Source organism: Trachypithecus francoisi, unplaced genomic scaffold (assembly GCF_009764315.1).
Source record: "Trachypithecus francoisi isolate TF-2019V2 unplaced genomic scaffold, Tfra_2.0 Lachesis_group7, whole genome shotgun sequence".
NCBI lineage: Eukaryota > Metazoa > Chordata > Mammalia > Primates > Cercopithecidae > Trachypithecus > Trachypithecus francoisi.
In genome coordinates this window covers 51,637,518-51,647,613 of record NW_022681472.1, presented here as the reverse complement: position 1 = coordinate 51,647,613, position 10,096 = coordinate 51,637,518, and the positions used below count along the sequence as shown (strand labels likewise).

The window sequence follows — 10,096 nt, the reverse complement described above, 5'->3', positions numbered from 1 at the left end:
AAAGTAAGCAGGAGTAGCTATTCTTAGACAAAAAAACTTTAAACAACGGCAGTTAAAAAAGATAAAGAGGGACATTACATAATGATAAAAGGCCTTGTCCAACAGGAAAGTATCACAATCGTAAGTATATGTGCACCTAACACCGGAGCTCCCAAATTTATGAAACAATTCCTACTAGACCTAAGAAATAAGACAGACAGCAACACAATAATAGTGGAGGATTCAAGTACTCCACTGATGGCACTAGACAGGTCATCAAGACAGAAAGTCAGCAAAGAAACAATGGATTTAAACTGTACCCTAGAGCAAATAGACTTAACAGGTATTTACAGAACATTCCACCCAACAAATGCAGAATATACATTCTCTTCATCAGTACAGGTAACATTCTGCAAGATCCACCCATATGATAGGCCACAAAACAAGTCTCAATAAATTTAAGAAAATTGAAATTATATCAAGTACTCTCTCTGACCACAGTGGAATAAAATTGGAAATCAACTCCAAAAATAACCTTCAAAACCATGCAAATACATGGAAATTAAATAATCTGCTCCTGAATGATCATTGGGTCAACAACAAAAGATGGAAATTAAAAAATTCTTTGAACTGCATGATAATAGTGACACAACATATCAAAACCTCTGGGATACTGCAAAGACAGTGCTAAAAGGGAAGTTCATAATGTTAAATGCCTACATCCCAAAGTCTGAAAGAACATAAATAGACAATCTAAGGTCACACCTCAAGGAACTAGAGAAAAAAGAACAAACCAAACCCAAACCCAGCAGAAGAAAAGAAATAACAAACCTCATACCAGAACTAAATGAAATTGAAACAACAACAACAACAAACCTAACAAAAGATAAACAAAACAGAAAACTGGTTCTTTGAAAAGATAAATAAAATCGATAGACCATTAGCAAGATTAACCAAGAAAAGAAGAGAGACGATCCAAATAAGTTCAATTAGAAACAAAACAGGAGATATTACAACTCACACCACAGAAACACAAAAGATCACTCAAGGCTATTATGAGCACCTTCATGCACATAAACTAGAAAATCTAGAGGAGATGGATAAATTCCTGTAAATATACAACCCTCCTAGCTTAAGACAGGAAGAATCAGAAATGCTGAACAGACCAATAACAAGCAGTGAGATCGAAACGGTAATTTAAAAAATTGCCAACAAACAAAAGTCCAGGAGCAGCCAGATTCACAGCTGAATTCTATCATTCAAAGAAGAATTGGTACAAATTCTACTGACACTATTCCACAAGGTAGAGAAAGAAGCAATCCTCCCTAAATCATTCTATGAAGCTAGCATCTCCCTAATACCCAAACCAGGATAGGACATAACAAAAAAAGAAAACTACAGACCAATATCTGTGATGAATATAGATGCAAAAATCTTTAACAAAATACTAGCTAACCAAATCCAACAGCATATCAAAAAGATAATCCACCATGATCAAGTATGTTTCATATTAGGGATATAGGGATGGTTTAACATATGCAAATCAATAAAGGTGATACACCACATAAACAGAATTAAAAACAGAAATCACATGACCATCCCAATAGATAGAGAAGAAGCATTTGATGAAATTCAGCATCCCTGTATGATTAAAACCCTCAGCAACATTTGCATACAGGGACATACTTTAATGTAATAAAAGCCATCTATGAAAAACCCATAGCCAACATAATACTGAATGGGGAAAAGTTGAAAGCATTCCCTCTGAGAACTGGAATAAGACAAGGATGCCCACTCTCACCCCTTCTTTTCAACATAGTATTGGAAGTCCTAGCCACAGCAATCAGACAAGAGAAAGAAATAAAGGGCATCTGAATCAGTAAAGAGGAAGTCAAACTATCACTCTTTGCTGATTATATGACTGTATACCTAGAAAACCATAAAGACTCCTCCATAAAGCTCCTAGAACTGATAAATGAATTCAGCAAAGTTTCAGGACAAAAAATTAATGTACACAAATTAGTAGTTCTGCTATACACCAACACTGAGCAGTTCTTTGATTTCAGAACCAAATCAAAAACTCAACCCCTTTTACAATAACTGCAAAAAGGAAAAAAAAAAAAAAAAAAAAAAAAAAAAAAAAAAAAAAACGAGGAATATACCTGTCCAAGGAGGTGAAAGTCCTCTATAAGGAAAACTATGAAACACTGCTGAAAGAAATCATAGACAACATAAACAAGTGGAAACACATCCCATGCTCATCATGGATGGGTAGAATCAATATGTGAAAATGACCATACTGCCAAAAGCAATCTACAAATTCAGTGCAATTCTCATCAAAATCATTCTTCACAGAACTAGAAAAGACAATCCTAAAATTCATCTGGAACCAAAAACGAGCCCGCATAGCCAAAGCAAGACTAAGCAAAAAGAGGAAATCTGGAGGCATCACATTATCTGACTTTAAACTAGACTATAAGGCCATGGTCACCAAAACAGCATGTACTGGTATAAAAATAGGCATACAGATCAATGGAACAGAATTGAGAACCCAGAAATAAAGACAAATACTTACAGCCAACAGTTCTTTGACAATGCAAACAAAAACATACAGTGGGGAAAGGACACCCTAGTAAACAAATTGTGCTGGGATAATTGGCAAGCCACATGTAGAAGAATAAAACCAGATTCTCATCTCTCACCTTATACAAAAATCAACTCAAGATTGATCAAGGACTTAAATCTAAGACCGAAAACCATAAAAATTAGAAGATAACATTGGAAAAACCCTCTAGACATTGGTTTAGGCAAAGACTTCATGACTGAGAACCCAAAACCAAATGCAACAAAAACAATAATAACTAGGTGGGACTTAATTGAACTAAAAAGTTTCTGCACAGCAAAAGAAACAATCAACAAAGTAAACAGATAACTCACAGAGTGAGAGAAAATCTTCACAATCTATACATCTGACAAAGGACTAATATCCAGAATCTACAGGGAACTCAAACAAATTAGCAAGAAAAAAAACAAACAATCCCACCAAAAAATGAGCTAAGGACATGAAGAGACAATTCTCAAAAGGAGATATACAAATGGCCAACAAACATATTAAAAAAAGCTCAACATCACTAATTATCAGGGAAATGCAAATCAAAACCACAATGCCATACCACCTTACTCCGGCAAGAATGGTGGCCATAATCAAAAAATAAAAAAATAGTAGATGTTGGCGGGGATGTGGTGAGCATTACACTGCTGGTGGGAACGTAGACTAGTACAAACACTATGGAAATCAGTGTGGAGATTCCTTAAGGAACTAAAAATAGTTCTTTAACTGTTTGATCCAGCAATCTCACCACTGGTTATCTACCCAGAGGAAAAGAAGTCATTATATGAAAAATATACTTGCACATGTATATTTATAGCAGCACAATCACAACTGCAAAAATACGGAACCAGCCCAAATGCCCATCAATCAATGAGTGGATAAAGAAATTGTGGTTTATGTATATATACCATGGAATACTATTCAACCATAGAAAGGAATGAAATAATGGCATTTGCAGCAACCTGGGTGAAATTGGAGATCATTATTCTAAGTGAAGTAACTCAGGAATGGAAAACCAAACATCATATATTCTTATTCATAATTGAAAGCTAACCTATGATGATGCAAAGGCATAAGAATGATACAGTGGACTTTGGGGACTTGGGGGAAAGGGTGGGCAGGAGTGAGGGACAAAAGACTACAAATTGGGCACAGTGTATACAGCTCTGGTGATGTGTGCACCAAAATCTCACAAATCATCTCTAAAGAACCTACTAATGTAATCAAACACCACCCGCTCCCCAAAAACCTATGGAAATAAAAAACATAAAATCAAATAAAAAGATGATTAGAAAAATGTTAACTACCTGGAAATTATAGATTTATAAATAATTCAGGTGTTGTAGAATAAATCAAATTGAAATTAAATATTTTGAACTACATTGTGAAAGATATGACATATTAAACCTTGTAGCATGCAGCTAATATGCTACTTAATGTGTAATTTATAACTCTAAATGAAGATAAATTAGCAAATTCAGGAAATCAATGATTTAAACTTCCATCTCAAGAAATGAGTAAAAAGCCCATTAAATCAAACTTAAGGATATTAAGTGAAATAAATAATAAAGGTAAGAGCACATGTCAATAAGATTTAAAAAACTCACAAACATACAATAGAAAAAATCATGAAAGCCAAAAAGTTAGGTCCTTGAGAAAATTTATAAAATTGATAAATCCCTAACAAAATTGATTGGGAACTAAAAGTGAATTATCAATATCAGGATTTAAAAGGGGAACATTACTACAGATCCTATAGATCAAATTAAAATAAGAAAGTGTTATTAAAAACTTCACATGGACATACTTGGTAATTTAGATAAAAGTATTATTTATCCCAACTGACAAAAGAAACTTTAATTGGTACAAGATCTATTTAAATAATAAAATTTACTATTAAAATGACAGATCAACTCTCCTATAAACATAAATGCACATTTTTAACAAAATTTTGGAAAGCAGAAACAAGTGTTATATAAAAAGGAAAATACACTATGACCAATATATTTCATTCCAGGTATGAAAGGTTGATTCAACATTAGAAAAATGAATCAATGTGATTCACTATATTAACAGAAAAAAACAGCAGATTATCTCAATAAAATAAAGCATCTGACAAAATTCAACATATATTCATAATGAAAACCTATAACAAACTAGAAATAGAAGGGAACTTTCTAAATTTGACTTTAAAAATCTACCAAAAAATTACATGTTATTGTATTTAACATTAAAATGCTAAAAACTTCTTCCTTGAGATCAGTACTGCATACGGTATGACTTTATTTGCATAAAATACAAAACAGGCAAAGTTAACTTATCTGAATTACAATCCAGAATGGTAGTTACCCTGTGCAGGAAGGGCATAGTAGAAAGACTTCTGGGGTGTTGGTAATGTCTGGTGCTTGATCTGATGTGGCTATAAGGTTATATTCACTTTTTGAAAATTCATTGATCTGTTCACTTATAATGCATGTAATTTTCTGTATGTTTATATTAACAAAACATTAACTTAAAAACATGCTGATACAAATTTTAAAATCCAACTTCTATTTCAAATAACTAGCTTTCTCTCATGAGATAATAGGTTGGAGGATTTTTCAATGTTCAGACAGTTCTTTGCCAGCATGTTGACCCAGCCTTGGCAAGGGCTAAATGATGGACACCTTGGGGGCCCATTTAGAGAATTTGAGCTCCCTAGACAATGCTCAGAAACCAGACAGGTCTTTCATCGGTTTCCCCATAGCTAAGTGAGCTTTTCCAACACATTTTCCAGGCCTCAGATAATGCAATTCTATTTCAGGAAACTTTCCTAGTGTGTGCAGCTTCCCAGCAACTCTCCAAAGGAAAGATTTGCGGAATCATTATAGATCTGTTTATCACTGTGCTGTCCCTGTTGGGGTGGAAGGCAAGGTAAAAAGGCCAAGTCTCTTAGGACTCAAACTATACATTGGGTAGAGGCAGGAGTAGAAGTGAACAATAACCTACAAGGTTCTCTGATCAAGAAACATTACTCCATGAACCTCCACACCAAGGGCAACAGCCAAATGCTATCAGGAACAGCTCTTGAAGCTTTATCTGAAACATATTCTCCAAAGAAGTTGCACATCTGCTCTCTAGATCTAGGTACCAGAGTTCTTCTCCAAATTTCATTACACTTCACTATCTGTTCAGGAGCTTCCCCACCTTCATAAATGAGTCAGGTGGAGAGGTAGCACATTTACAATGTATGCTGTTGTACCCTTGTTTCTTTGATTTTATTTTTTAAGTTGAATTATAATAATTGCACATATTCATGGGGTACATAATGATGTTTCAATACATATTATGCATAGCGATCAGATAAGGACAGTGAACATATCCATCATTTCAAACATTTATTACTTCTTTGTGTTGGGAACATTCAGTATTCTCCTTCTAGCTATTTAAAACTATACATTATTGTAATTTTCTTAGAATAGAAATCTACCCAGATGGTTTTAGCAAAAGAAACTGTCTGGCTTTTTACTTCTTTTCTAGAAAGCAACATAATTTTGATCAGCTAACTTCCCATTCTTCCAAGATCTCTAAGGCTTATTCCAGTACTTGGTCCTCTCTCTTTTGTCTTCTCTCTGAAAGCATGTAGGAGTCATGTTCAGCTCACAAACTGGGGCTGGTTTTACACACACACACACACATGCACACAATGTGATATATACATCTATGGCTTGGAGCCCTGTATTTTGTATAGATGTAATATTTTTGTGGTGACTACTTTCTTAAGAGGGTCCATGAAGTCTGTTCAATATAAGTGGATCCAAAAGATTGCATCTGTAGTGTGATGAAAGCCCTTGTCTTTTTACAGCAGCATTTAGCAGCAGACATAGCCTTTTCAGTTCTGCCCTGATAGAGAATGGTCTTCTCCCTAACCTACTCTAAATGACTTACTGTGATGATCAGCCGCCTCTCTAGTTGTTTAATGTCCTTGCTTATTCCATTCATTCCCTTTTTTATTATTCTTCAGTCAAACTGGCTTTCTCACCTCAAATATGTCAAACTAGTTTCTTTCTCAACCCTTGGTCCTTGCTCTTCCCTCTGCCTACAATACTCTCATCTAGGTCTTCAGTTGACCAGTTCCTTCTTCTCATTCAGGTGTCAGCTTAAGTGTCATCCCCTCAGAAGACCTTCCCTGATTACCAATCAATTTATAACAAGTCATTCTCTAGTTTTTAAATTTATCTTATCTATTTATTCTCTTGTTTATGGAATATTTACCACCACTGTAATGCAAGCACCATGAATGGAGGGCTCTTGTCTGTTTTATCCATCTTTAGGTCTCCAGCACCTAGCACAGTGCCTGACATACAGTGGGCAGATGTGTCAGTTTCAGTCTTCTGAGAAGCAGATGCCCAGATGGGATGAGACATACAAGAAACTTATTAGGAGAAACACCTATGAAGGATAAAGGGGATGGTGCCAGGAGAGCTTCAGAGTATGCCAGGAGAGCTTCAGACTGTGTCACAGGTCTTAAATCTGTGAAAGAAGAGAGAAAAGGAAGGAGGTTTAATTAAGAAGAACGTCAGACCACAGTATAGTTCTAAGAAAATCTGGGTCAGGCTGAAAAGGAGAGCCCACTCAAAGGTTGCCCATTAGAAAAACCTCATGTTGGACAGGAATGGCCTGGTTCCAGGCCCCCTACCATGCTCAGATAGTAGCTGAGAGTTAGTCTGAGAAAGCTGGGTGCATAGTGGATCCAAAGGGGCAGCTTCTGGAGCTGTAGTCACAAGGCTCCCCATGTAGATTAACTTGAAGAGGTACCTGAATGGTGAACCCAAAGCCTCCACAGCAGTTCCTCGACATTTGTTAAAAGAAAAAATTAGTGGATAAATGCATGATAAATCTCTGAACTCCATGGTAGAGAAACCCACATGGCCTAACTAGACAAATTCTTTATTGAACTCTTCAACTGGTCTCATGAATGGACCTGCAAGCTGGCTGTTCCTGGCCATCACTTCTATGGAGGAGCCAGGTACTAGTGGTATTGTAAGTGACATCATTTGGATATTTGTTCTCTCTGAATCTCATGTTGAGACACAATCCCCAGTGTTGAAGGTGAGATTTGGTAGGTATTTTGATCATTGGGGCAGATCAATCATGCATGTCTTAATGCTATGCCCTTGTGATGAGTGAGTTCTTGTTGTGAGGTCATGCAAGATGTGTTTGTTTAAAAGTATGTGGCGCCTCCCCCAGTCTCTCTTGCTCCTGCTCTTGCCATGTGATGCGTTGGCTACCCCTTCACTTTCCACCGTGATTGTAAGTTTCCTGAGGCCCTCACCAGAAGCAGATGCTGGCACTATGCTTCCGGTACAGTCTGAAGAACCATGAGCCAATTAAACCTCTTTTGTTTTTAAATTACTCAGTTTCAGGTATTCCTTTATAGCCACACAAACAGACTAACACAGTAGGTCAGGACCACTTCTGTGCTTGATACCTCACAATGAAGACCTTAATTGACCCATAAATTAACTTTATTACTATTATTGTTTATTATTATATCATTGTTTTCTCTAACCAGAGGATAACCCAGGAAGACTTACAAATGCTTTATCCTTTTCCTGTTTTTCCCTACACTTCTTAGCACAGTGTAGTTCCAAAGTAAAGATCCCAACTTCAAAGTTGGGAGCATCTAGATGGGGCAACTGCTCTTTAGCTGCAAGTAGATGATTGCCAGGTGGGAATGCAGACTCCATGTGACCAATGCCAGAAATCTGGATTTTTTACATGAAATATCCCGATTTTTCACTGTTGGGAACTAATTAAGTATGTTTTAAACACTCCGCAAGCCAACCTTAGTGTGGCCAAACAAAACATGCCTGTGGGATGATTTGGCCATCAGTTTATGGTCTCCATTCTAGACCAGTTGATGGACAACACTCTAGATCTTTAAAACACAGTTTTGCTAAAAGTTTTGTAGCAGTTATTCTTGGAAGTCCTCTCAGAACAGCTGATGACTAACCATTTATGTCACTCCCCAGTATCCTGGACCCAGAGAGCGTGGAAGAGAATAGACCATAAATGTCTGAGTCAGAAAGCCCATGGGACTCCATGAAATATAAGGTGACAGGCATCTCTTTACCAGTGTGTGAGTGGGTCTGCCAGTGAGGACAAGGCTGAAGACAAACAGATGGATCTTACTGCCTGCCCAGAGGGAGTACAAAGTGACTTCAGGGAGTGAGGACTAAATTCCAAGGCAGAGTTCACTTTCAGCAAATATTATGCCCTACAGCTGGAAAACCCAGATGCATTATTTGTTTATTTACTTATTTTTGGTAGTAAGCCACATAATTAGAAATCCTAAGAGATAAAGGTAAGAATAATGGAAAAACTCACTAATGATTCAAAATTATGAAAGACTTAAAACAGTAACAACAATAATAATTTTTAAAAGTCCCTCCCAATAACAAACTTGTTTTGTTTTGTTTTTGAGATAGGGTCTTGTTCTGTGTCCCAGGCTGGAGTGCAGTGGCACCATCATGGCTCACTGCAGCCTCGACCTCCTGTGCTCAAGGAATCCTCCTACCTCAGCCTTCCAAGTAGCCAGGAGTTTCACAATGTTCAGGACCCAGGCTGGTCCTGAACTCCTGAGCTCAAGTAATATGCCCTCCTCGGCCTCCCAAAGTGCTGGGATTACAGGAGTGAGCAACTGTGCCCAGCCCTCAAATAACTATTTTAATCAATTTTATTATTGCATGCATATAGCATATGTGCCAAATTATATATTTGATTCCTTTTGAGCATGTTGATGAGAATGTTGATGTTTAACATAACGAAGAATGTCTAATGTTTAATTAGGACCCACATCCTGATTCAGACTCCAGGTTTGTAGCATCAATGGTGACTCACTGCTTGGATTTTCAGAAGCATAAAAATCACAATCCATTTTAACAGACCCAGGGGAATCTAAACATTTTCCAGAATTTGACACATACAAGAAATATCAGTTACTGGATTCATGGACTTATCAACAAAGCTGTTGGTGGAAGTTGCATTGCTTTTAGGTCTATAGGAGACCTTAAATAGTTCTACTTTTTCAAAGTAAATCCTTGTTCATTCTTTGAACTTGTGATTCCAATCCAACAGAGACTATAATTTGCTTCTGGAATTGATGAAAATTCTGTTTTCATCAATACTTCTATAATCCTTGAAAATTTTTATTACATGATGGTTGCCGTCTTCAAAAGGTATCTATCCAGTTTGAACACAGACAGCTGCACTTCTGAAATTATCGGTGATGCTCTGCACTTTGCTTTTCTCTTGAAATTTTGAATTCAGTGTCACAACCATAAGAAAGCATCGTCATGTGAACAAAAAGCACTCCAACAATGTGGGTTTCTCAATCCTTCATCCCCAAAGTTATTGATCTGAGGAGGCAGCTCAGTGAATCTCATGAGGTTTCCCCATCTGAGAGCTTAAAAATAAATAGCATCTGCCTACACTGATTTGAGTGCTTCAAAATATCTAATAAAC

The 10,096-nt window shown here is 36.7% G+C and overlaps 1 long non-coding RNA gene across 3 annotated transcripts in view; it reads right to left on the bottom strand.

Moving 5' to 3' along the window:
* Window positions 1–6,834: 6,834 nt before the first annotated feature.
* LOC117078740 overlaps window positions 6,835–10,096 on the bottom strand; it is a 558,507-nt gene continuing 555,245 nt past the window's right edge. For all 3 annotated transcript variants that reach the window (XR_004435144.1, XR_004435142.1, XR_004435145.1), the window contains one exon: window positions 6,835–7,102. This is a non-coding gene — a long non-coding RNA (uncharacterized LOC117078740). The remainder of the gene's footprint in view (window positions 7,103–10,096) is intronic.